At 36.4% G+C, this 27,382-nt stretch overlaps 1 protein-coding gene across 1 annotated transcript in view; it reads left to right on the top strand.

The window, feature by feature from the left end:
- The first annotated feature begins 240 nt into the window (after positions 1 to 240).
- Tsp5D (Tetraspanin 5D) overlaps positions 241 to 27,382 on the top strand; it is a 221,402-nt gene continuing 194,260 nt past the window's right edge. The window contains exon 1 of the mRNA XM_081751041.1: positions 241 to 514. The gene's annotated coding sequence lies outside the window, so the exon portion shown is untranslated. The remainder of the gene's footprint in view (positions 515 to 27,382) is intronic.

The raw sequence follows: 27,382 nt of genomic DNA, 5'->3' as shown, positions 1-27,382 counted from the left end.
CAGGGACTAGAAGTTAAAGGTGCAATCCCAGCACGTACTGCTGAAAACGCCTCTAAAAGAGCTCAATCAAAACAACCACCCACGGGATTCGAATCTACCGATAATAATAATAATAATGCAAGAACGCTGTCACATATATTGCTTTGCCGCGTATACGTTCCAAAACTCCCACCTAGTTGCTCCTTAGATTAGTCAGTTGGCAACACTTTTTCTCGGAGGCCTAAACCGTGGCAAAGCGCCGAAGTTCAGTGGCTCAGTTGGGAAGGTGGTTCCGCACTGGTCGCTAAGGACGCGCAAACGTTCCGTATGTAAACGAAAATCCACGTGGACATACAAACGACAATAACATTAAGAAAACGTATATTTATATGAACGTACTCCAAAGGTTTATATTTCTTTTTAAACAAACGAAACATTTTATTAGGATGAAGTGTTAGTTTTGACTGAGTGGAAGAACTGATCAAGTCAACTGTGTTTCAGGAAATACAGACCTGCAGGGATCCAATGTTAAAAGGTAAGTAAGCGATTGTTCTATAAGGTATTTTTACATTATTGTTTCTTTTTTCATTGCATTGATTGCAAGTGATAAAGGTCATTTTAGACTATTCAGAGCCTACGTTACAATCAGTTGAAATCCCTTAATAGTGCCTCTTAGACGTGTTTTAACTCTACGTGCAGAAAGCATTAACAATGATGATAAGAGGAGAGTTATCACAGGAGATAGCAAATGATAACCATTCGAGAGTACAACCATATAAAAACGCAGTGTACAGCAAGCAATAACGCTATATCAATTAATACTGTACATTATATCTCATAAATATAAGAATCCGGATTTGGTCAAATGTCTATGTCTGAAAAGGATGAAAGACAGACTGGACCGTTTTCCCCTTTAGGACTAGTGTTGTTATTATTTACAGAATTCAAAACTAATTTTACGCCCCAAATGATAATGGCCTTTAGGTTAGAGGAATGGAAGTGAACGATTATGAGAGAATTACTAGAATGAAAATGTGGGAGGAAATGGAAAACCCACAAACACGATCTTGTCCATCACAGACTCGCGCAGGTGGGGATCGAACCAGGGAACCTTCGTATCAGAGATGAACGCTTTCCCACTAAGCCACCCTGCCCTTTGTCGAAGAATCTAAACTTATCTCTTTATCGCTAAGTAGTTACTGAGGTGATTTCTATAGTGCGGCCCGAGGTCGATTCCTGGCGGGCTACGAGACAGGGGCGTATCCTGAAAATCTAAACATAGTCTACTATTATATTTTGATATTTTATAACGCATTCATAAATACTGTCTTCGCAATTATCAGTCATGTATCTACTATAAGTTGTAAATTAAGTAAGGTCGAACCGAATAAGTTGTGATTTATTTTATCTAAAGCTATCAACACTGAACTCAGAAATAAATTCCGAAAAGATGTATCTTATTTATTTTATTTTATTTTATTTTTTTTTAAATGAAGGAAAAACCAATAACTTGAAATGGCTTAGAATTTACGTTTATACAATTTAAATTTGGAATTTCTTTGTAGGGTTCCTCCCAGAACATCCTTCCTAGATAAACCTCAGAAACTAAACCTTTTTTCTCTCACCTTCTAACCTTTTTTCTCTCACCTTCTAACCTTTTTTCTCCCCTCTTAACGTATCCGAATTAATGTTATAGTTTAAAGTGGGACACGGACATAGAAATACTTGAATTCTGAGTTGAAACTTGAACATAACCGAGCTCTTATCAGCACAATTTGTAATCAACACACGCATACAGAAGGGATGTACGCAGGGGGGGGGGGGTTCTGAGGGTCCGGACACCCCCCGAAATTTCGACTTTTGTGTAAATTTAGCCTAATTTTAGGGGCAATTTTAGAAATTTTATATAAAATATCCTCTATTGAGTTTGTACCCCTCCCGAAATAAATTCCTGTGTACGCTATTGCTTACAGCAGGGCCGGATTAACCTACTTGGGGGTCCGGGGCTAGACAAAATATGTGACCCCTGCTGATATCGCCTAATAGATTTCTGTCAAAGTACAGTATGAAAGTTGAGTGAATATGTTTCATATTTTTGATCATATCTTATCTCATGATTATATCTTGCATGATTCTTTTTAGACAGTGAGTAGAGATTTTGATCAGAGTGGAGACCCTCGTTCACCTGGAGGCCCAGAGCTACAGCCCCCCTAGGCCTCTCCTTTTATTCGGCCCTGGCTTACAGTCACATATTCTACTGTATTTTTTTTTCTTATGGCCAGAGAGCATGCTATTGGTTTCTCGGGTCCCGAATCGAACTCAGTACAGTGGCCAAATCCCATTTTAAACGTAGATCTCCCCTTATATACCTTCGTTGCTGATGTACGATGTAAATGCAAATCAGGTATTTTTTTCTCCCTTCTGTACCTGATCTGTTCTATTTTGGAGTGTAATATCCAAAAACGGACAAAAGTAGTACCAAAAGAACGTATGGAAGACACAAAATATTACAGTTTTAGTTATATTTTCCTGTACATTTTTGAAAGCAGGTACTGGATAAATTTAACTAGTGAATATAATAAACTATAATAAATACAATTAATTTTGTGTTAACGAAAGTAATAGATTTAACATTATAAACGTATTCATTTGTGGACTGAAGGACAGACGACATCGTAAAAGCAAGAGAGCTATTTGGAAGTTGTATGTTGATTAATTTCCATAATAAATTATGCTTTAAGGATTTATTTACCCGCGGTAAACGTGGTAACGTAGAGAAATCGCCACTGCTAAGAAGCAAGAATTAATCCCGACTCATCTTGAAAAGGCGTCGTGAATATGATGTCTCTCCTCGAAAGGTGTCTGTGTCTATTGAAATCTCTGTCTCGTCTTTTTGACAAACTTTTTTTCTCTCTCTCTCTCTCTAGGAGGGAGAGAGGAATCAGCCTTGCGTATGAGTCCCAGCACTGGTTCGGACCCACTTTTAAAATGCGCTAGGTTTCGTCTCATATATTCTTGGTATTGAAAAGAGACTCAAATCATCAATCGAATACAGTAATTCAATATTTATTCAATACTATTCTTCGAAAAAAATAATTATGCAAATGATTCGTTTGGAATTTTTTTTTAAATCTTTATACACCAGGCAGGAATTTGAACGAAATCGTAGACTCTCACGTTGAGGGTCCTGGTAATCCCCTATTTATCACACGGTGATAATTTATATCTCGTTGGAAAGCCAAATAAAATATTAAATTATTGCAACTTTCTCTTTTGTAATGTAATCTAAGTCTATACTCAGAAGAAGTGTCTCGTTGCTAATGGATGGATCATCAACTGATGTCAGTGCTCGAACTAAAGTGATTTTTGTGTAGGGAGAAGATGAAGTTGAGAAGAAAATGACATGTGGTGGTATACCTCCCTAGCAACAATTTTAATTAATTAGAGACGTTTTTCTTATAGGAGGATTTCAGTCGTGTACTCCTTGTAATTTGTACTGGACGTGTTGTCCAAGAATGAATAAAATTATCTTAAAATTACACATTATAATCGGATTATAAAATTAAAATACAATCTACGATTTGTCCTAGTAAAATTACAACGAATAATTGACAAACATCCCTCCATATGAACATTATTACATTATAGTAATGTGTAGCAAGTTATAAGGTTAATGTTAAAACGAATAATGCCTGATACCTGTTGTTACTGTATAATTTTTTTAATATAATCATTTTATATTAATACCAAAATTCATAGTTTAACATGTCTTTATAATTTTACGTAGAGCAAAGGACAGAATATTTGCCAGTCATTCATTATGATATTCCGACAGAAATTTATAGTACTTAAAAGTTATATTAAGTTTTCTTTTTTACAAAAATGAGTTGAGTTTGAGTTTAACACCCCTTTTCAGCAGCAAGGCTATATAAGACGGAACTTATTGATTAACGTGGAATCTGAACCACATGAGCTCCCGCCGAGAATCGAACCTGTGTCTCGCACGCCAAAGGCGAGTACTTTAACCGCTTAGCCATGATGGAGCTCTTTTACAAAAATGTTATCTATATTATCTTTTATTTTTGCAAAATTTTGGGGGGAAATATTCACATACGTTGTACGTTTCAAGGAAGAGGCTTCTAAAGTTCGTCCTCTTCTTAGTATCATATTAAACAAATATTGCACTTATAACTTTCATATACATATAAATTCGTGATTTAAACTCTTAAGTAGACCAGCCAATTTAATTTGGAGGTGCATCACGCGTTCCAGAATCATTGTTCCTGGTTTTCTTACCGGAAGTGACTGCTTTTCATTCAGATAGCTCTTCAATTGTACTCACAACACCTGGTGTACGGCCAACAATCAACACTCTCTGGTTTTCCCCCAACGTTCACCGGTAAAAGTGCTTTCTACTTCGCATTAAATATTTGATTGGGATCTGTTGCTTCTAGTGGTGAGACATATCAGCGCAAACCAACAATACACTATAGTAATCTGTTTTCTTTCCTTCTTTCGTTCTTTTTCTTTTATTGTTTGTTTACTTTATAGACGGTCCAAGCTGACACACACTTAGTGCATGCGCCTTTGGTGGACGTGGTCTCGGGTTCGATTCTAGGTGGAAGAGCATTGAAAAATTTGAACGCATTACGATCGTTCGGATTCCACCTTAAACTTTAGGTCCATGTGTTTAACAGCTTCGATGCTGAAAGAGGGTCTAAACTTCAACAAACAGAGTCTACAACAACCACAAATACAAATATAGACCCCTTTTTTATAATCATCTACCATATATTGAAAGGTGAAGAGTAGGCATATAGTAGTGAAACAAGTTACATGTGAACAAAACACAACTAGATTACAATATACAGAAGTACGTATAGTTTTGTTAGGTAATGAAAATGTACAAATATTAAACAATAATAACAATATGTACCTAACTTATGATGATCAGAGTCTTATTTTGCAAAAACGGGACGCGTATGAATCGAGGAAATTTTGAGAAATCGCTCGATAGTACGCAACTGGAGTGACAAACAATAGCCACTGCCGTTGTAATTTAAAAAAAAAAAATGAAATAAAATCTTCCAGTTTATCGTCCATCAATTATGTCCATTAGGCAAGAGAGGCAGATGATTAAGGCAAATTAATGATTAAATTGATTACAGAAATATTGGTGGAATGAGATTGTGGGAGGGAACAGGAGTACCCCAAGAAAACCCACGGATAAGATGTCCACTACAAACTCGCTTGGCCAGAAATCGAACCTGAAACCTACAGTCTACACCACTGAGCTACCATGCTCTCCTCTTCTAATTAAATTTTAGAACACTTTTAATAATAAACCCTAAAAAGCCATTAAAAGATATTCTATTGCTCGTCCTATACGAACGTTTCCTATTTTACTATACAGTAATATATGAAAATATGTATTGCATACGCATCCATTGATGTATACTTCCCGTTTCGGAACGACTCTCTACGCTCTGTTCGTTAGCAGTGACGCATCAACGGAGAAGGTTTTCAGTTGAACCGTAAAAAATCTATTTAAACGCCCTGTCTGATTAGGTTTCTGATTCAGCGACCTCATTTTGAAGGAACTTCCGTTAACATGGTTCTGAAATATTGCTCTGATACAAGAAAAACAGACTGTCGTCGCCACATGATTGTTAAAAATGAGATAAATAGAGTATAGTGATTACATTAATGTTACAATAGTATTAACGCATAATTATTTTTTTTTAAAAAAGATAGTAATGTCATAACATACAATAAAAATTGAAATTTGAATGTTTCATTTCCTCTTAACGTCTATTCTCTACTAAAAAATTAGTAAGGTGAATGAATACTTGAAAATAGAAAGTAAGTTTTTAAATTTGTCGAGTAGAAAGACAATTAGTTCAATTTTAGGCTTGTATTCCCATGACAAATTAGTATTTTGTATACTGATTAACATTATTCTAACCCGCCAATCTTAAAGGCACTGCGTGCAGTCTGTGAATCAAGGACGGAACCGACTTTTGATTGTCCATATATTTGGATCAACTGGATGAATCACGTCCATAAACGAACTCGATTCCTAACTTTAGAACCACTACATCCTGGCCAATATTGATGGTCATCCATCAAGTAGTTCTGGAGATTTTTGATTGTCCATATCTTAGGATCAACTGGATGAATCACGTCCATCAACAAACTCGATTCTTAACTTTAGAACCACTACATCCTGGCCAATATTGATGGTCATCCATCAAGTAGTTCTGGAGATTTTTGATTGTCCATATCTTTGGATCAACTGGATGAATCACGTCCATCAACGAACTCGATTACTAACTTTAGAACCACTACATACTGGCCAATATTGATGGTCATCCAACAAGTAGTTCTGGAGATTTTTGATTCTCCATATCTTTGGATCAACTGGATGAATCACGTCCATCAACGAACTCGATTCCTAACTTTAGAACCACTACATCCTGGCCAATATTGGTGGTCATCCATCAAGTAGTTCTGGAGATTTTTGATTGTCCATATCTTTGGATCAACTGGATGAATCATGTCCATAAACGAACTCGATTCCTAACTTTAGAACCACTACATCCTGGCCAATATTGATGGTCATCCATCAAGTAGTTCTGGAGATTTTTGATTGTCCATATCTTTGGATCAACTGGATGAATCACGTCCATCAACAAACTCGATTCTTAACTTTAGAACCACTACATCCTGGCCAATATTGATGGTCATCCAACAAGTAGTTCTGGAGATTTTTGATTCTCCATATCTTTGGATCAACTGGATGAATCACGTCCATCAACGAACTCGATTCCTAACTTTAGACCCACTACATCCTGGCCAATAATGATGGTCATCCATGAAGTAGTTCTGGAGATTTTTGATTGTCTACATCTTTGGATCAACTGGATGAATCACGTCCATAAACGAACTCGATTCCTAACTTTAGAACCACTACATCCTGGCCAATATTGATGGTCATCCAACAAGTAGTTCTGGAGATTTTTGATTGTCCATATCTTTGGATCAACTGGATGAATCACGTCCATCAACAAACTCGATTCTTAACTTTAGAACCACTACATCCTGGCCAATACTGATGGTCATCCATGAAGTAGTTCTGGAGATTTTTGATTGTCCATATCTTTGGATCAACTGGATGAATCATGTCCATAAACGAACTCAATTCCTAACTTTAGAACCACTACATCCTGGCTAATATTGATGGTCATCCATGAAGTAGTTCTGGAGATTTTTGATTGTCTACATCTTTGGATCAACTGGATGAATCATGTCCATAAACGAACTCGATTCCTAACTTTAGAACCACTACATCCTGGCCAATATTGATGGTCATCCAACAAGAAGTTCTGGAGATTGTTGATTGTCCATATCTTTGGATCAACTCGATGAATCATGTCCATCAACGTACTCAATTCCTAACTTTAGAACCACTACATCCTGGCCAATACTGATGGTCATCCATCAAGTAGTTCTAGAGATTTTTGATTGTCTACATCTTTGGATCAACTGGATGAATCATGTCCATAAACGTACTCGATTCCTAACTTTAGAACCACTACATCCTGGCCAATATTGATGGTCATCCAACAAGTAGTTCTGGAGATTTTTGATTCTCCATATCTTTGGATCAACTGGATGAATCGTGTCCATCAACGAACTCGATTCCTAACTTTAGAACCACTACATCCTGGCCAATATTGATGGTCATCCATCTAGTAGTTCTAGAGATTTTTGATTGTCCATGTCTTTGGATCAACTGGATGAATCATGTCCATCAACGTACTCAATTCCTAACTTTAGAACCACTACATCCTGGCCAATATTGATGTTCATCCATCAAGTAAGTCTGGAGATTTTTGATTGTCTACATCTTTGGATCAACTGGATGAATCACGTCCATCAACGAACTCGATTCCTAGATTTAGAACCACTACATCCTGGCCAATATTGATGGTCATCCAACAAGTAGTTCTGGAGATTTTTGATTGTCTACATCTTTGGATCAACTGGATGAATCATGTCCATCAACAATCTCGATTCCTAACTTTAGAACCACTACATTCTGGCCAATATTGATGGTCATCCATCAAGTAGTTCTAGAGATTTTTGATTGTCTACATCTTTGGATCAACTGGATGAATCATGTCCATCAACGAACTCGATTCCTAACTTTAGAACCACTACACCCTGGCCAATATTGATGGTCATCCATCAAGTAGTTCTGGAGATTTTTGATTGTCCATATCTTTGGATCAACTGGATGAATCACGTCCATCAACGAACTCGGTTCCTAGCTTTAGAACCACTACATCCTGGCCAATATTGATGGTCATCCATCAAGTAGTTCTGGAGATTTTTGATTGTCCATATCTTTGGATCAACTGGATGAATCGGGTCCATCAACAAACTCGATTCCTAACTTTAGAACCACTACATCCTGGCCAATATTGATGGTCATCCATCAAGTAGTTCTTCAGATTTTGTATCTCCCGAACGAACACACGGACAGACAGAGTAAATATGTAAGTAATGATGGTCCAAAATGTGGAAACATCCTAATAAGTGGTACACGTTGCAAAATATAACCAGAGTAACAACGTAGATGGGGAAATAGAGATAGGAGAAAATGTTTGAGGACACATCATAATGATGCCTCCCATCTTAAATACAACAATAACTGACTCGAAAATAAGCCATTCTTTAAGGTGAAAGTGTTACTAAAATATACCCCCATCAGACCTTTCATTGTGACACAATAATTGGGCTGTGCAGTATACACTATAGTCAATGAGATCAGTAGCTTAAAAGTTATCGTTTTCTTTTAAAAGATAGCTGTCAATTACTGTTTTCAGAGTTGTGATCTTGGGCGCCGATCCTGAGGGCCGAGTGAGCTCAGGCACTCCTAAAGATTGCTTAGACCTACGTACTTGTATTAAAGTCCTTATTAATCCTGAATACTTCCCTCAAAATGGTCTCAAAATTAACGCCACTGGTTGCACGTATTCTTGTAATTTATATTCACATATTCCCCATCCCTACACGTAGCCTACATATATATATGTCAGTTTTCCTATTGTTACAACAAAGTAATATCTTCATAATTGAATGGTTTTAGAATTTTTATAACTACAAACCAGTTATACAGTGTGTTTCAAAACAACACCGACAACGTTTGGGAGGAAATTTCTGACACCAAGATAAGACAAAAAGTATAGACGAACCTGGATGCACAAATGCTTCCTATCGGAGTTATAGGCTGCCGATAACATGAAAAAATTAACTTTAAAGGTCCATAGCTTCGAAACTATGGGACCTACCGTAGTCAGATCAAGACTTCACTTAGGAACTAATATGTACCCTATCCAAAAATCTATGTTTCAGAATCCTGTGATAGTCTCACAACAATTTTTATGGAGGGAGTTTGGCTACGAGCATGTAATTTGGAGTACTCACAAACTACCTCTATCAAAAATGGTTGCGGAAGTGCTGTAGGATAATGAAACATGGATTTTTGGATAGGACACATACTAGTTCTTAAGTGAAGTCTTGACCCGACTACAGTAGGTCCCATAGTTTTGGAGCTATGGACTTTTAATGTTTATTTTTTCATGTTTTCGGCAGCCTATAACTTCGAAAGGAAGCATTTATGCACCCAAGTTGGTCTATACTTTTTGTCTTATCTTGGTGTCAGAAACCACCTTCCAAACGTTGTCGGTGTTGTTTTGAAACACCCTGTATAAAGCTTATTCCATTGCCAAACGTAGAAGTTGATCGCTAAATCCTTCCGAAACAGAGGCGCTTAACAGAAATTAGAGTCATGACGTAGTGTACGTCGTTGAAATTTTAGGTGGGAGCACGGTGGCACAATGGTAGCACGGTAACCTCTAGAGCGAAGGGTCTCTGGTTCTGTGCTCGACCACGTGAATTTGTGGTGAACATCATGTGTCCATAAGTTTTCTCGGGTTCTCCTCCTCCTCCAGCGTTCTCATTTCACTAATTATATTTCATTCACTTTTATCAGTCATCTGTCTCCTTTAGCTTAAACGATACCCCTTGAAAAGTAAGACTAGAAATTTAATTTAATTTTTTACTTGAATTTTTAGGTGAGTAGAAAATAAAACATTTTAAGCTACGTAGCAAATTAAACATTTGTATTTATTTAAATGCTTAATTAAGTAAGCATAATTTAGGTACAATTTAAGTAAGAACAACTTGGCGACGTGCGAAGTTTCTGAGAGCGTTGTCTCGCGTTCGATTCCCTGAGGGGATAAAGGGACATTAAAAGCTCTAGTGAATAGGGTATTGAAATTATAAGTCCCTTGAGAAAATTTAATGCTTTTGTAAGGATATATAACATTCATGGGTTGAGTGCGTCATGGAACTTGGGAGAGGGGGAATGATATCTCTACTCTTGAAGAACACTGAGGGTTTACAGAGAATTTTTTTGGTACATCAATAAAAAGCTTACGACACTAACAGTGGCTCCTGTATATAAGAACTACCAGAGTGTCCACTCTTTTTACCGGAAGAATATCCTTTATGAATAATACGTGTATTTGAAAGATACATTTTCTTTCTGGTTTCAAAATACTTGTTGATGCAAAGTACATTCGCCTTTATTTCCTCTTTTAGAGTTCACATTGCGTTAAACATCTTCGTGTGAACCTACTGTACATAAGGAATACATATAGAACATTTCAGGGATTCACATCAGTGGTCGAAGTGAGACGGTATGCGGAGGTATGCTCTGAAAATGTTCTGAAAATGCTCTGAAAATGTTAATGAATCTCATAATATCTCTTGCTCTACTAGGCAGTGGTCGAAGTGAGATGGTATGCGGTGGTATGCTCTGAAAATGTTCTGAAAATGCTCTGAAAATGTTAATGAATCTCATAATATCTCTTGCTCTACTAGGCAGTGGTCGAAGTGAGACGGTATGCGGTGGTATGCTCTGAAAATGTTCTGAAAATGCTCTGAAAATGTTAATGAATCTCATAATATCTCTTGCTCTACTAGGCAGTGGTCGAAGTGAGATGGTATGCGGTGGTATGCTCTGAAAATGTTCTGAAAATGCTCTGAAAATGTTAATGAATCTCATAATATCTCTTGCTCTACTAGGCAGTGGTCGAAGTGAGACGGTATGCGGAGGTATGCCATACCGCCTCTGTTTTTTCAGTGATGAAGGCATACCACCTCTGGTTTTTCAGTGACCAAGACGTACCGTCACTGGAAAGTAAATGCTAAAATATCTTTAATGAATGCATATTATACACAGTACTTGACAAATAGCTTTGCACGTAAAAAGATTTTATTTCTTATATAGAAATAATTTTTAAGTTGACAACATCGACATTTTTGTTATCTTTTCTCTACCTTTTGTTTTTAAAGGTGTCTTCAAAGTAGTTCCTTTACATTAGTTTATATTTTGATACGCCATATTGAATTGTTATTTATGTATATGTGTATTTTCTTGCTTTAATGCATATAATTGTCGTATTTTGAGCATGGGGCGGATTTAGAGGTTGTCTCCTGTTGAGACGTATCTTCCGTTGTTTACAATACTCCTCAGTCTAGTCGGGGGTCCGAGAGTTTTCCCTCCTAGGACATTTTTAATATAAGAACTCGGTTTTTGAACATTTTCTTTTAAGACAGCATAAGGGGATACTTCTATTTTTTTCAGAAAGCTGTTGACAGGGGACCAAAGTCTTTCCATATCTCCCCCCGCAACTTCAGAGAAGCTCTCCAATAGTTTTAAGTTATTATGTAAATAGAAATGCAATCTTTTAGGCACCATACTATCAGTATATTTCAACATTTAGATAGCCGGTATGTCTAGTCAAAATCGTAATGAAACATACCGCCTCTGCTTTTTTTTTTTTTTTTTTTTTTTTTTACTTCGAAACACTGATCCACACCAAATGATTTCGAACATCTGGATGAAAAACTCATTTTCCCCTTTAGGGGGTCATATCTCGCAAAATCCCGTCTTACCTGGAAATTAAGGTATAAGAAGGTTACTTTTATGGTGTTCCAAAAGTTCTACGCCCAAAAAATATAAGATCTGGAGAATAAACAAATATATCCGCTTTATCCTCTTTTACGCATCACATTTCGCGAAATCCCATCTTACGTACACTTTAGGTGTAAGTACAATATTCATAAAAGATTTTAAAGTTCTATTTCTAATTGTTTCGAACATATATTGGAAAGTGTGATAAAATTGTAATTTTTACCGAGACGGTTTTCCTCAAGAACCGCCAGTGAACACTAACACGATGGATAATTCAATTTCCTTCTGCACTACATAATAACCAATTTATTTATTACATGACAATATAATAATCCAGTTGAGCATGTACACACACACACACACACACACACACATTGGCATGAACTGTCATCTTTCCAAGGCTTTCATACACCAACATTAGTAAAGCAAATTCAATTTTGAGAAATCGGCAATGGAAGAAGTGCAGTGCCGTGCCGAGGAAAATCAGCGCCCAGAGCGGGAGTATACGACGGCGCCCCCATACATATGAATGAGGTCGACAGTCCAGCCGCGAAGCGCCACCATGATTTGTGCGAAGAGTAAACAAAAATTCAAAAGTAAGCCCTGCTTTTCCGTGATTTTTGAGCACTTTTTATTGCTTTTTTCCCTTTCATTTTATATATATCTTTTCTTTTTTTTATCTCTCGAATTTTGGGCCCCCTTACTTTAGCGTCCGCGACCGCCACCTCGCTTGCCACCTTGCCTACAGTACGGCAGTGGACGTGTGGATCAAATTCAAACATAACATACAATCGTTTGTTTATGCAATGTAACAACATTTATACAAATACGTAACAACCTTCTATAGGCAAAGTTTTAAGAATCGGAAACGGTACTCTATTATATATTTGTTCCACATACTGCAACCAGAAGAAAGAAAGAAAGAAACGAAACGAAACTTGTGTTTGAAAGAAGAGAGGTTACACTTCGACAAAAAATGGTCGTGATTCATTTTAACTGTTTCAAAGAATGATTTTTTTTTTTTTTTTTTTACACGCATAGCTGCTAAAAATTACAGTTAGGTAGTTAGATTATAACACTGCATCTCATTAACACGAAGCCTACATCCATTGAATATACAGTCATCCATCGATGTCAAAGCAAGGCCAAAAAAATTAATAAATTATGTCCTGTACTTTCTTCCCGTATGGACGTTAAGTTATTGCCACAAACGAATTCTATAAACTTATTTATAGAGAGAAATAATAAAATTTGTAAAAAAAAAATGCAAACACAACTTTGCCAGGTATATATATATTCATGAATTCTGTGAGCAGTGATTCAGTACACGCAAAATAGGATTCCTTTTTTTATTTTTGTAAACACACTACGATGAGTTTGAATGGACATTCATATGTTTGTGATTTATATGTTTTAGGACAGAAGCGAGCCTTAGGTTGCAAATCCCGTTATGCACACACACACATACAATACACAGAAATGTCACAGAGGAAGTATGTCTGCGGAAGAATTATTAAGTAGAATTCATTTAGTTAGAGTATGAGTCTTCAATAACATTTCTTCATCAACTACAAAACAACATATTATCCTTGACTGTACTATTTGAAATGCTGATGTTTCTGCAAAACCAGGATTAGTTCAACGTATTTTAAGCAAAATCGGGTTTCTAAACAAATAAATAAATACATAAATATAAGCTATTTACGTAAAGCAGTGCTTCTCAAACTTTCTTTCAAATGGAGACCATTTTTTTATTACTCAGAATGCACCATTTACCACCCTACTCTTGTTCTCTTGCAGAAACGCTAGCAGGTTCTTTTTTTTTTTTTTTTTTTTTTTTTTTTTTTTTTTTTTTTAAGAGAAAGAGGGCCGAGGTGGCAAAAAAACTGGCACACAACCGAATTTGCGAATACGCACACCTTGATGCGGATAATACGTAATAACTGTGTTAATACTTTCTGTAAAACAATTATTTAATTTTGAATTTAGCACCCCTTTTAGCAGCTATATGAGTCCTACCGCTTAACGTGGGATTCGAACCACATGAGCTTCAGCCGGGAATCGAACCCGAGTCTCCCAGCCCATAGAGAGTACGCTAACGAACCCAAAAACAACGCACTCACATTACATAGCGTTTAATAACTACAGTAAACACTGTAATGTGTGTGTGTGAGTAGTATGTTTTGGCATATATTCCGAAGGACCGAACTCCTTTTGAAAATTTAGCGGCAGCGATTGCTCCCCGCTGTGGGGAGGCATGTACTCTTGGAAAACAAGTTTATCTTATTTTTTATCCTTTCCCCTTTTACCCCCTTATACTTGATGGATTGCAGCTTCAAACAATAGAGTTACTTCTACAAGTGGAAGGAAAGCATATTCCAAGTTAAATCAAAATTGGATAAATTTTACAAGAATGTCCGTAGGGCAGACGAACATAGATAATCGCCAGACTGGCTCTGTACATTATCCAAAGCTGACCGTTTATGTCAGTTGGTTAGTCAGAAGAAATCTGTGAATTGTCAGATACTTATAGAGCTGGAATGCCTCTGTGCTGTGTCCTTACGAACTAAAGTAGCTATCCATTCCCCTATCATTAGCGTTGACACACCCGAGTATTTTAAGGCAAACTTACCTACCTCCTGGAGAATATAGATTCAAGTTACCGAATTCTACGGTATGACAACCTAGCAAAATCCAACCCAACTAGGAACCTCGTGATAACTCGAGGAACCTCGGATCCTGGTCCTGCCTACCTACTTGTCATTCCACAGTGCCAAGAGGTACCGCCCAGGTATCGCCCATTTGGTAGGTATTCCAAAGATTTCTCTCTCCTAGTAGGGACGACAGGGTATCAGACCCTCCCTACTGTATTTTACTGAGGAGGTGCATCGCACATTACTGGTACCAATAGGTGATATAGTCCATTTGCATCAGGCAGATATTCCCATTTGGGAGGCACCAACTGTTCTCTCCTCCGTTTGAAGCGGCTACATAGTGAGGTACAACGTGTACTCACGAACCCAATGGTCCGTGTCATTACCTGTTTAGGAGATTGATAACCTCTTCTGGGACCTTGCATCCTCCGATAGAGAAACCATGTGTGTCGCTTGTCACCAAACACTCTATAAGGAGAGTAACGGCAGAAGGTAATGTTTTAGTTCTGGAGCGTTTGACAAGGTGACTAGCGCAAATGGCTCGAACTCTTTTCCCTTTCTTAAAGCAGGCGAACAGACACGTCAGTCGACACGCCAGGCCAAACGTTAGTTTCAATAAACAACTTTTCAAAATGAGCAGTGGCGTGGCTGGCTTACAAGGTCTCCCCGAAATGACAGTTGATTTTACACCTAGAATTTGTATTTGGGGAACCATGTAGAAATCCTATATACATTAGGGGCGCCGTGAATCAAGAAGCTTTGTGAACCACCGGTATGTATAATTGAATTGAAGCGCTTAAAGTGGACATGAAACGCGTTGCTTATGTACGAAGTGCAAAGGGGGTTTATGCAATATTCGTTCGAAAGCTACTAGTAAAAATTTCCCTATACACAGTGAGCCGCTATAGAATGAGGGTAAAATGTGAATTCCGCGAGTAGATCAAAACTAGGACGTCCAGTTGTAGGTAAACACCGTACTGACGACACCACTGCAGCTTTAATTCAAGGATCGTAGCGAACTAAAACAAATACTGATTAAGCCATTGTTATTATTTTGTGGCAATGAACCTTCGAGATCCTTTAAAATAGGGTCTATAGGTGTTAACCTTCGGAAGCAAAAATATCGACGTTATTTTTGTAATTGTACATTCTTAGCAACACTGCCCAAATTATCGTAGGTTTGCTTATATATATATATATATATATATATATATATATATATATATATATATATATATATATATATATATATATATATATATATATAACAGGGTTTAAAGAAAGATTCTTTCAACTTTTATAGGAACACAGGATTCCCCCTTTCCCCCTATTTCTAAGTTCTCCATTCCTTTATCTTAAGAGCTATATTGAACGTCCTTGAATTTAAGACAAACCCTTTCTTCTTCTTTTCGTTAAATCTTGTTTGTTGGAATGTGGAGTTATTTCTTGAAAAAAAAAAAAAAAACTTTTAAAATAACAAATAGTGTTGTTTGGAGGATATAACTCTTGTCTGACACTGACATGTACACTTGCGTTAGTTGTGTAATGAGAGCAATCATTTAAAACATAACTTGTGGGTGGTGGCTACTGCATTTCTTCCAAGGCAAAGGATACAATATGTTGAAAAAAAAAAAAAAACTTTACGTGGGAAACTAATTTTAGTATTCCTATTATTTAAAAAAAGAAGCTAAAACGTTTATTTTCTCCCATCGCTTTGACAAAATTAGGACTTTTAAGTTGAGGAAAACGCTTGCCAACAAGGATAAAACGTCATACAAACATTTTTCACAATAACACATTTCACCCTCACATATGACAAAAAGTAGTTCAAGGTTTGTTGCTGAACATCTGCACTTCTGCGTGGCTTTTCTATTATTGTTCTAGTTTATCTTAAGAAAAAAAACTGACACGGAAACATTGTAGTACGCCGGTTTCATACATATACTACAAAGACATCTATTTGAAGCTACTTTCTATATACATGGTGTCTCAAAATTCCCCTGGTATAGGGTAACTCTGTTATTATCTGAGTTACAACAAAATGTAAGAGGGTTAAACCATCTCCAAATATGATGTTTTCAATCTAAAGTGGAGGATTTTTTTTTTTTTTAATCGGACTAGCCATTTGGGCTGTACACTCTTTATGAGTCCAATGTTAAATGGAAATGCAACGTTGCTATTTACCTGGACCATAAATTTTGTAAGAGTATGTTGAATAAGGGCATGCTTGAAATGGGGGCTGGCCATTGACACGTTAGCGTAAAAGACAGTGACTTTATTCACTTATGTTATGGGTCCAGGTAAATGCCAATGTTGCATTTTCATTTAACATTGGGTGCATAAAGAGTGTACACCACAAACGGCTCGTCCAATTTATAAAAAACAAATCCTTCACTTTAGATGAAAACATCATATTTGGAGACGGTTTCCTCTCTTACATTTTTCTGTAACTCTGATAATAACATCCTGTCAGGGGACTTTTGAGATACCCTGTATATATACATTTTTAAAATCCTGTATAGAGCATTGATAATGAAAAATTGTTCTTAAGAGTTCACTCTTTGGTGAATAATTAGTATATAAGTTTGTGCCTTGTGTCCTTATGCAACACAATTATTAGGGGGGGGGTCGCGGTGGTTCAGTGAGTGGTAGAGCATTCACCTCTGGTGCGTTGGGTCCCTGGTTCGATCCCAGCTCGCGCCATGTGAACTTTGTGGTGGACAAACACCGTGTGCGTGGGTTTTCTCGCGGTTCTCCCGTTTTCTCCCACCTTCTTCTTTCCACCATTTCATACATTTCTCATCATCTGCGTGTCCCTTAGCTTCGATGCATAATCGTGGAAAGTTAAACGAAATATTTCATTTCACAATGATTATAAAGGAAAGGAGACAGGTGACCTGCCATTAAAATGGGATCCGAACCACGCCCAGGTGGTGCGATCTGGTGCACTTGGTGAGTGTACACTCTATCATTTACAATCAACGGTCACAATATATAGGACATTTCTTAACACACTTTCTTGCCTAAAAGCATATCACGGGTTCTGACCTAAAAAAAATAGCAATTTACACGGGAGAGTCGAGTTCGATTCCCGATGAGATTTTTTAAGTGGATTGAATCTCAGCAGTGGCGATAAAGAAAAAAGTTCAGGTCGCCCCTGAAGAACTGTAAATGTGAAATGAAAAAGAAATCTTTCAGTTTTAACGTCTCACGAATATGTTATTTAAAGACTAAGGGAGACGATGATTAAGGCAAGTGAATAATGATGGAAGAATTATTGGAATGATAAAGTGGGAGGAAACGGGGAGTTAATCCGAGAAAACGGACACGATGCTGTCCACCACATACTTACTTAGCTGGGAATCGAACCAGGGATCGCACACACCAGAGGTAAGCACTCGACCACTGAGCAACGGACAATCGGTTTTGTTACTAACCCTATTAAAAAAAAAATCTGTGATTTCTTTTCCATTTGAATAGTAATATCGGTAACGGAAATAATAAATATTCCTTCCGAAAAAAAAAACCGGTTTCAGTTCCGAGTCAGAACCGATTTTTCGCAGAAAATCAGTTTGGGTTGAGAGCCCGGAACCACTGAATCGATTTGTTTTGATACTAGTATCGGCTCTGAAATCGTTTTATAAATATATCGGAAACTCTCTTTTAGTTTTATGTAGAATTAGGCAGGTACGGAGGATATGTCGTTAAAGGTTCAAAGCTGTTTTGGGTGATCCAAATTCAATATGATTCCGGAACCAAAACCCAATTAGAACCAATTTACACCTATCGGCTTCGTTACAATTAATGCTCCTGACAGTCATTCAGGATAGAGAGAGAGGACTTCCGTGAATATCTAATGAATTGAAGAGTCTATGAAGGACAAAATCAATATTATGTGTGTTAAAGGTTTTAGATATATTAAGATCTATAATATCCAGTGACGGCTCAAGTCATGAAGGATGTCATGTCAGTAAAATTTAAATTTTTCACTGTAAAGCTACACCAGAAAGTTTCAGAACGCTGTACACAACAATTAGTAAAGATAGCTCTCATACTTTAACTTATACCAATAAAACTTACTGACCTTTTTCGGTGTGACTTCCCTCAAGAGACGCCCCTTTTTCCTATAAAATGCTGAAATTGTCTGATATCGATTGTAAAGATGTGAGTGAATAATTCTGGTAGGCTACAAAGACATGATCGTTCAGATAAATAATAAAAAAAAAAAAAGCGCTTTTACAGTTTTACAAAACCACAGTATGTCCATTATTTTCTCGCAATAGGCTACTTAAAAGCACAAGCACGCACTTTGGTAAGAAATTAGCCTATTATAAAATTTTACCCTCTCAATTTAAGATCATATCTAAATAATAATAATAATAATAATAATAATAATAATAATAATAATAATAATAATAATAATAATAATAATAATAATAATAATAATAATAATAATAATTATTATTATTATTATTATTATTATTATTATTATTATTATTATTATTATTATTATTATAGGAACTAGGGGCAGAAATTTTTATAGATTAACCACGAGAATTTAGGATTAAATTAAGAAAAAAAAAATAGGGCTTAAAGCTCCCTAAAATCTCCATTTGTTAAGGGCTTACCTAGGACATATATCTTTTATATACCTATATAAAAATGAAAATAACTATGTTTATAACTTGAGCCACCCGACCAATCTCGATCAAATTTTCAACATAGATTACGTTCGGGTTTGATTATTTTTATCATTTCACTTTGAAGGTGCAACTTAGGGTAGGGGGAGAGGGATATATATTTATAGTAAATGATAGAAAATGACCGAGAGTAGTGTCGAATCCGTTGTCTTCGGGGTCGCTGGGACGATCAGTGACACTTCCGATGTCGTTTAAATCCAAATTCACTCCTTTCTGTCCAAAATGAAATGTTTTTAACCTTTCGAAGAGTGGGTATTCTGCTAGTAACATATAAGCATGAGAATTTTGGAACTAACTTGTAAATAACATGTAAAATTCAAGGAAAACAACTTCCTTGAGAAGGAGAAAAAGACGCAAATAGATTTACGAATCGCAATGAAAAAAAAAAGTCCTGTAGAGACGAAAGATGAAGGAACAGTTGTCTTTGAAGATATTTTGCTTTTCTTTCGTAATCAGTGAAGAAGAACAGCTTATATTTTCCATTTCCATTTTTTTTTTTTTTTTTACTTCTAAAATTAAGAAACTTTGAATGTAAATAGTGTTACGTTGCACTACGTACGTGCATTTATGCAAAATGAGTGAAGTGTTAAGAGTGATTTTGCACAAGACCAAGGTAACGTAAAGGTAGTGCAAACGTGAATTGAATACTTATCTCATTAGCATATTGCCGTGTGTATACAGTAATTGTAATCAAGCATGAAGGCTAAACAAAAAAAAAAAAAAAAAAAAAAAAAAAAAAAAAAAAAAAAAAAACGTCATGCAATCGAAACTTGGCAGAGCGGACCTTCTAAAAAAAAAAAAAAAGTGATCCACTCCCTTCTATATACGAGCTATGTATGTGTCTGTGAGGATGGTCTCTCCCTTCTCCATTTAAGCCTCTCTGTGTCGGCTTCCTCTTCTGCTTAATTGAACAGAATTGCCTGTATCACGAAATCCAAATGGATTTATGAGCTACGTCCTGCAGCGTCAATGCTAACCGGTGTATTCCGGACACTATATATAATAATAATTGTACTGTGAATTCGATACGACATTTTAATACTCAAGTACGAAAATCAAACCTACAATATAAATTACCTGTTTTTTTTATTTTTGAATTTATCTGCTCAATTAAAGCGATTTCGTGTTGGTAAATCAAACAAAATTTCACAGTTTTTATTAGCGTATATGGAAACAAAATCTATTTATCTATCTTCTGTATTGATCCTATGTAAAAACGTAAATGACTATGTTTGTGACGTAATAACTCTTGAACCACTGGACCGATCTCGATCAAATTTTCAACATAGATGAAGTTCGGACCTGCGATGGTTTTTATCATTTCACTTTGACGGTGCATCTTAGGGGAGGAGGAGGAGGGAGATAAATGAAAATAATCGAAAATGACTGATATTAGTGTCGAATCCATAGTTTTCGGAGTCGCTGAGATGAATAGTGAAACTTCAGATGGTGTTTAAATCCATATTCAGCCCCGCAACTTGAGGGAGGGGGAGATAAATAAAAGTGATCGAAAATGACCGATATTGGTGTCGAATCCATAGTTTTCAGGGTCACTGAGACGAACGGTGACACTTCCGATGCCGTTTAAATCCAATGCAATCCCTCAGTACTCCTAAGAAGGGAATGGTGACATGTAAAAATAATTGAAAATGACCGATATTAATGTCGAATTCATAGTTTTGGGGGGCTCTAAGTTGATTGGTGCCCTTTATGTCCAAAATGAAACGTATTTTCCCCGTGCGAAGAACAGGTATTCTGTTCCTAGCATCTAAAGATGAATCATATACCTGTTGATAGATCTGATGGAGTGTAAATGATATTGGTGAATGGAAGAAAAGTAGAAACGCTTCCAAAGTCTTAACTCGAAGACCAATCAGAAAACGGCCATTGGGAAGACCTAGGCACAGATGGGAGGACAATATTAAGATGAATCTAACAGAAATAAGAATACAAAGTAGAAACTGGATCCAGTTGGCTAAGGATAGAAGTCAGTGGAAAGTTTTTGCGAACGCGGTATTGAACTTCCGGGTTCCATAGGTCATAGAGTTAGTTCGTTAATATCTCCATTAAGAGTGTTACTCTTCATCGAGTTATCATAAAGTGTAGTATACCATATACACTTACGCAGTTGTGCGTTTAACGTGGAAATACTGTATAACCATGTTTGAAGATGCAAGTATGCATGTGGAACTGTGATTAATAATACTGGACATGAACATTCGTCGTTCTTAAGTGACATGACAAATGACAAGTGAATCATCCGGAGATAATAATGCATTCGATGTATTAATCTCCTCCAGCACGGTTAGAATTCCTTTCTCCAGATGTCAGAAGTCGTTCATTCGCCCCCCTTTTAGTTGTTGTGAGTGAGGGAGAAAGTCAATTAGATGTTTCGGAAACTCCCTTCCTTCCAAAAACTCGAGTCACAGTCTACCCTTATACACTCCAAGCATCTCTACGCTTTCGGTGCTCTGACAGAAATAGCCTTAGATGAGCCGATATCTTTTCCAAGTTTTCTTCTTAAACAAGAAAGGCATTGTGTTTGTTTACTCTTATAACATGTGAAGGGAATGCTTTAGTTTTACCGTTTCGAATTGTTTTACGAGTGTTTGCCTCTTTCTTTTTCTTTTCTTTTTTTTTAAGCAGTTCGTATCCGGAATTCTCCAGCTTGTTTAATAATCCGAAAAAAAAAAAAAAAAAAACATTTCAGTAAAGTTTTGTGAGCAGACCGAAATATTGATTCAACAGTGTTGCAGATTTTGCTCTAATAAATAAAACTTGTACATACTCAATCCCTGCTACATTATACACTACCGTGCCAAAAGAAAATAGACACCAACAGGGCAACAGATGTCGTGGAACCTCGGATCGATTGCGAATAACCGTTGGGTATAATGTAGGTTATAGTGTAAGCATGCAGAAAAAAGTAGCACCATACCCCACGCACATGGATACGAGAAGTTTACTGGAGGTCGCATAATTGGGCATTGAGAGTTTGATAGAAGTCAGCGTACCACCAGTGAGTGCCGTGTTACGTGCACCGTTTTGCAAATGTCAGCAAGATTATGGTGCAATCCAAACAGGATGGAAAGGCATGCAAAAATCAAAGATCGAACGCTGTTTGAAACGTGTGGTTGTCCTGAGTGCAAACAACCACACGTATATCACTTTTGAAACATATTTCAGTATCGGATGAAATTCGATTTTGTCCATTTTCGGACAGCTGTCGACAATGGGTGTGGGGGCAATCAACAAATAAGATTTATCACAATTCAACCACCCTACGTTCATACGGTGGCATAAGTGTTGTTGTGTTGTAATGGAGACATCAGTACTGTGAAATTCACCAAAGTTTTGCAAGATACATACTATCGGTGACGCCACCCAATTCATAGACAATGATCCACCATGTCATAGGGCAAAGTTAACGGCCGTTGGAAGGGGTAAAATTCGGCTCAAATTCTGAATTGTCCCGGATAATTCTCAGACATGATTCCTATAACAAACATTTGGCATTTCTTCAACTAAAATTGCATAAATAGTCACAAAACCCCGTGAATGAAGAGTTTCTTGAGGCAGTCTGTGACGAATAATATCACCTCTCCAGGGATGCACTCACGAGGAGGGTCCATCGAGTCCGGACTCCCCCTCCCCCTAAAAAAAAAACTTCCTAGCTCAACATACGTTTGTACACTTTCACAATAAAACTGTACTTGTTTAACAAAGAAATGATTGAGATAGCATTAAAATTTGATATTACACTTCATTTGTACTCTTTCTCTTATAAAAACAATCTGGTTCTATCATTTTTTCTGAAAATAAAGGTGGAAGTATTTTGCAGTTTTCGTGTCCAGAATAATACCCGTTCAATACTACATACTTGCAGTGGTTTGTAATATTGTACCCTCCACCCCCACCAAAGATTGTACCCCTCTGAGCAAAAAAAAAAAAAAAAAAAAAAATGAGTGCTCGCCTGCTCCTGTCAGAATACGTCGATGATTCAGTGGATACCATGTCAGATACCACGTACGGTTGCAGCAAAGGGGCCTCCACCCTTCACCAATACTAACTTCCGCATCAGGGACGTTTCCTTCCGTGCACTGGAGACCTTAATGACACATCGCTGGATCATTCCCGTATGTAGCAGGATATATACCGTACAGGGACATCTTGGGATTTTTTAATTATGCGATTAATGCATAGGTGTGTGAAAAGACATTCTTTAAAATTCACCTAATAAAGCTCGAAACATTTTGTACACTTATATTTTACATTTGCGAGATCTGTTTTATACATGTAGCAAGTAATTTATATAGTTTTAATACTTAAAACGAGTAACTTCAAATGAAAATCCAGTTATTTATGTTACCAAAATTGATGAACGATATTAGTGAGAGAAAAGTATTGCAGCTACGTAGTAGAGGCTAAAGAGTTTTTAGCTTTTTTTTTTTTTTTTTTTTTTTTTTTTAACTTTCCCCATGTCCATTATTTGGCTCGCAATATGATGAATATGCATAGAAAGAAAGTGACCCAGTTTTATTTATTATTATTTTCTTTTCTTTTCTTTCGTGGCTGGAAAAAAAATTGAGGATGACCATGCTGTTAGAAGCTTTGGAAGAGTGCCTCACAACGAAACGTGTTACAAGAAGAGAAAAGGATGGATTGTTCGCGAATATCTGTGAGGCATCTGCCCGATATTCTTGCTCGTAATTACTTCAAATTTACAATTACCTTGTTATTTTCCACCTCAATGGTGGAGAAAGGGATTAAAAACATTCTAAAAGACAAAGATGATTTTCGCCAATCTTATCCGAATTGTCTGAGGAAGTATTCAAAAATCTATGAATAGTGAAAGAAGATACATAAACTGTTGCAATTTTCTGATCACTTTCTTCGATAAATATGAACAAAAGGAACAAGATGAACATATAAAACTTCATTATGATGTTCTGTAGTGGCAACTAGATAGGTCTAAATATTTGAACAATGTACGAGGGTGATTCAGAAAGTAAGATACCCAAGGTAATACTTTTATTCGCGTTTGGCAAATAGCACTGATACAAGTATCACTGGAAAGCTTGCAGTGTCAGCCACAATGGTGGCATCATATTTCAGCATAGCTACACACACTTATGCCAACGCGAAACAAGGTTTTTCATGCCGTTGGCGAAGAATTATGGTGGTTGCTGGCGACCCCATTGCCGAACTGTCGCTTCCACCTCCGCGTCAAAACTGTAGCGTTGGCCCTTAAAATGATCCAAAGTTTGAGGAAGAACCAAAAGTCGCAGGGCGCAAGATCCGAATTATAAAGGAGGATGAGACAGAATGTCAACAACACTTTGTCAGCAGATGGGACAACTTTGAATTTTTTGGCGGAGGAGAGGACGTGTGGCGGTACTCCATCGACTGACACTTCGTTTACGGGTTGTAATGGTGTATCCACGACTCGTCGCCGGCGATGAATGTTCCTGGGCGCAAACCTTCCACAGTCAGAAATTCAATGCCAGCCCGCTGTTTCAACCAGACGTCACCACTGGATACCATGGATTGGTCCATTACTCTGGAAGGAGAAGAGATAGGAAGGTGAAACAAGTGACAGTCTATAGCTTAAACATCAATGCATTAATGATAAACAGTTTATAACGTTTGCAATACTATTGGCCCAGTAGTAGGCTTGGAAGCATCATTTTCTGAATCACCCTCAATTCAATTACACGTTTTGAGTACATTTTTACTTTTAAAAAATAGCTTCATTCAACCTGCTTCCCTGGGATCAATGGTGATGTCGTTTAAAAAAAACATTAAGCATTATTAATCTTTATCTTAAAAAAAATGTAATCTTCAAAGTAATTTCCATAGAGGAGAGCCCGTCCCCACACGTATTTTGGGACGTACGCAGTTTATGTGTCCGGATTCTGCCACCCGAAATATCGACTTCTCTATAAATTAGTTTTATAGGTAAATTTTACATACAATTTGCACTTATATTGAATTTGAACACCACCCGAAATAAATTCCTGAATTCCTGAATATGTGCCTGAATGTATTTACTGTAGTTTGTTTTCTGTATACAGCAGTTTTATAAAATCTGTGAAACTATATTTTAAAAATTATGTTTCAAGTTCTATTATTATTATTATTATTATTATTATTATTATTATTATTATTATTATTATTATTATTATTATTATTATTATTATTTAGTGCTAGAGGCAATCATTAAAACGCTATTCTTTTGGTGCATGTACATCACTTTTATCATAAAAATAGCTCCCTTTTTCATTTTATATATTTCAGAACATAATAAAGGTTATTGCAGAAACCGTTATGGCGACAAAATTATTTCTTCCTGTGCCGCTTTTTTCTGTTAGATGACGCTGTGTATTATTGTTATCGTAATTTATCGCATATTCCTTTATAATTAAACTTCCTGTAACACATTAGTTTCAACACAGTTGTGTATTCTTTTTATTATCTTGAAATCTAATAGTAATAGACAGGATTTCAAACGTTTTGACGTATCTCAGTAGGGCGCCTATATATTTTTTAACCGATTTCACACAAAAAGCAAGAGGTTCTGTATTAACCCGTTTATATATATATATATATATATATATATATATATATATATATATATATATAGAGAGAGAGAGAGAGAGAGAGAGAGAGCCGCGGCTCCAGGATGGAGGGGCTAAACCATAGTTTACTGCTTTATGCAGATACAGAAAGTACGATTGAAGCCCATTTTATCTAGTGTATACTTGAGCGTCTGGTGGGGGTTATATATATTGTGGATATGTTCACGCATAACTTCGACATAGGTGCACCAATTTTGATTTTGATTTTTTTTTCTCTTTTAAAAGAATATGCTTTCCCAGTAGTCCTATATAAGTTTCTTTAGGATCTGAGTATAATCTTTGGAGTTAGGGTATGAAATACATCAACGGATGCTGTGTTGAAGTCTGTTAAGATTTGTATGTTCACGTGTAACTTCGTCGGTGGTGCAGCGATTTTGATTTTCATTTTTTTTCTCTTTTGAAAAAATATTCTTTCGCAGTGGTCCTATATAAGTTATTTTAGGATCTGATTGTAATCTTTGGATTTAGGGTATGAAATACATCAACGGATGCTGCGTTGAAATCTGTTAAAATTTATATGTTCACGCATAACTTCGTCTTAGGTGACTGATTTTGATTTTGATTTCCCCCCTTTTTTAGCAAAGTAAAGTAAAAAAAAAAAAAAGGCTGGGTTATAAGCTCAGGCGTCTGCTTTTACTTCGAGTACCGGTAATTAATTTTCTGTATGTATGTTTCAAATAAATATAATTATGTCATATTTTTGCTGATCACTTTTTAAAAAAAAGGAGGTTGAACGAAAATTCATCCCTCACACTCTAGAGCATACTTTACAATTAAAACAACAAGGAATTTTTTTATTTAAAAATAAAACTTTTAAATAACGAAGAACAACTAAAAAATTTTTGACCAGAGTGTATATAAACTTATTTATTAAACGTTAAGTTGTTGAAACGGTAATACGTAATTTTAGTTGTAATAAATTTGTATACTTATATACTTTGGTCAGAAAAGTTTTAGTTATTCTTGGAGTAAGTTCCAGAGTCGTGATGGATAGAGCAACTTAAACGATGTTGAGTCACGTATGTAAGTAACTATTGTAGTTGAAAAATTATGATTCATTTGTGTAAATCAAATACACTCTCGCTTACAAAACAAATGCATAGATAAATGCCTGAGTTTGTACTTACCTTTGTGTTTGGTCATATATTAAATACAACTATACTGAAGTTGTCTCAATACAGATTATTACACACTGCTTTTAATTGCTCCTTTTGTTCTAATAATGGGCGAATATTACTAATGGACTGATCTAAAACAATAGAATTGTTAATATTTAATGGAGTGTGAAGAGTGTTGGGACACGTATGTGAGTAACCTGTCATAAGATTCCAAATATTCAATAGGTAGTATAAACATCATACA

Source organism: Thermobia domestica, chromosome 3 (assembly GCF_964235325.1).
Source record: "Thermobia domestica chromosome 3, izTheDome1.hap1.1, whole genome shotgun sequence".
In the NCBI taxonomy this organism is placed as follows: domain Eukaryota; kingdom Metazoa; phylum Arthropoda; class Insecta; order Zygentoma; family Lepismatidae; genus Thermobia; species Thermobia domestica.
The sequence above is the reverse complement of the archived record's forward strand: the minus strand, read 5'-3'. Positions and strand labels throughout refer to the sequence as shown.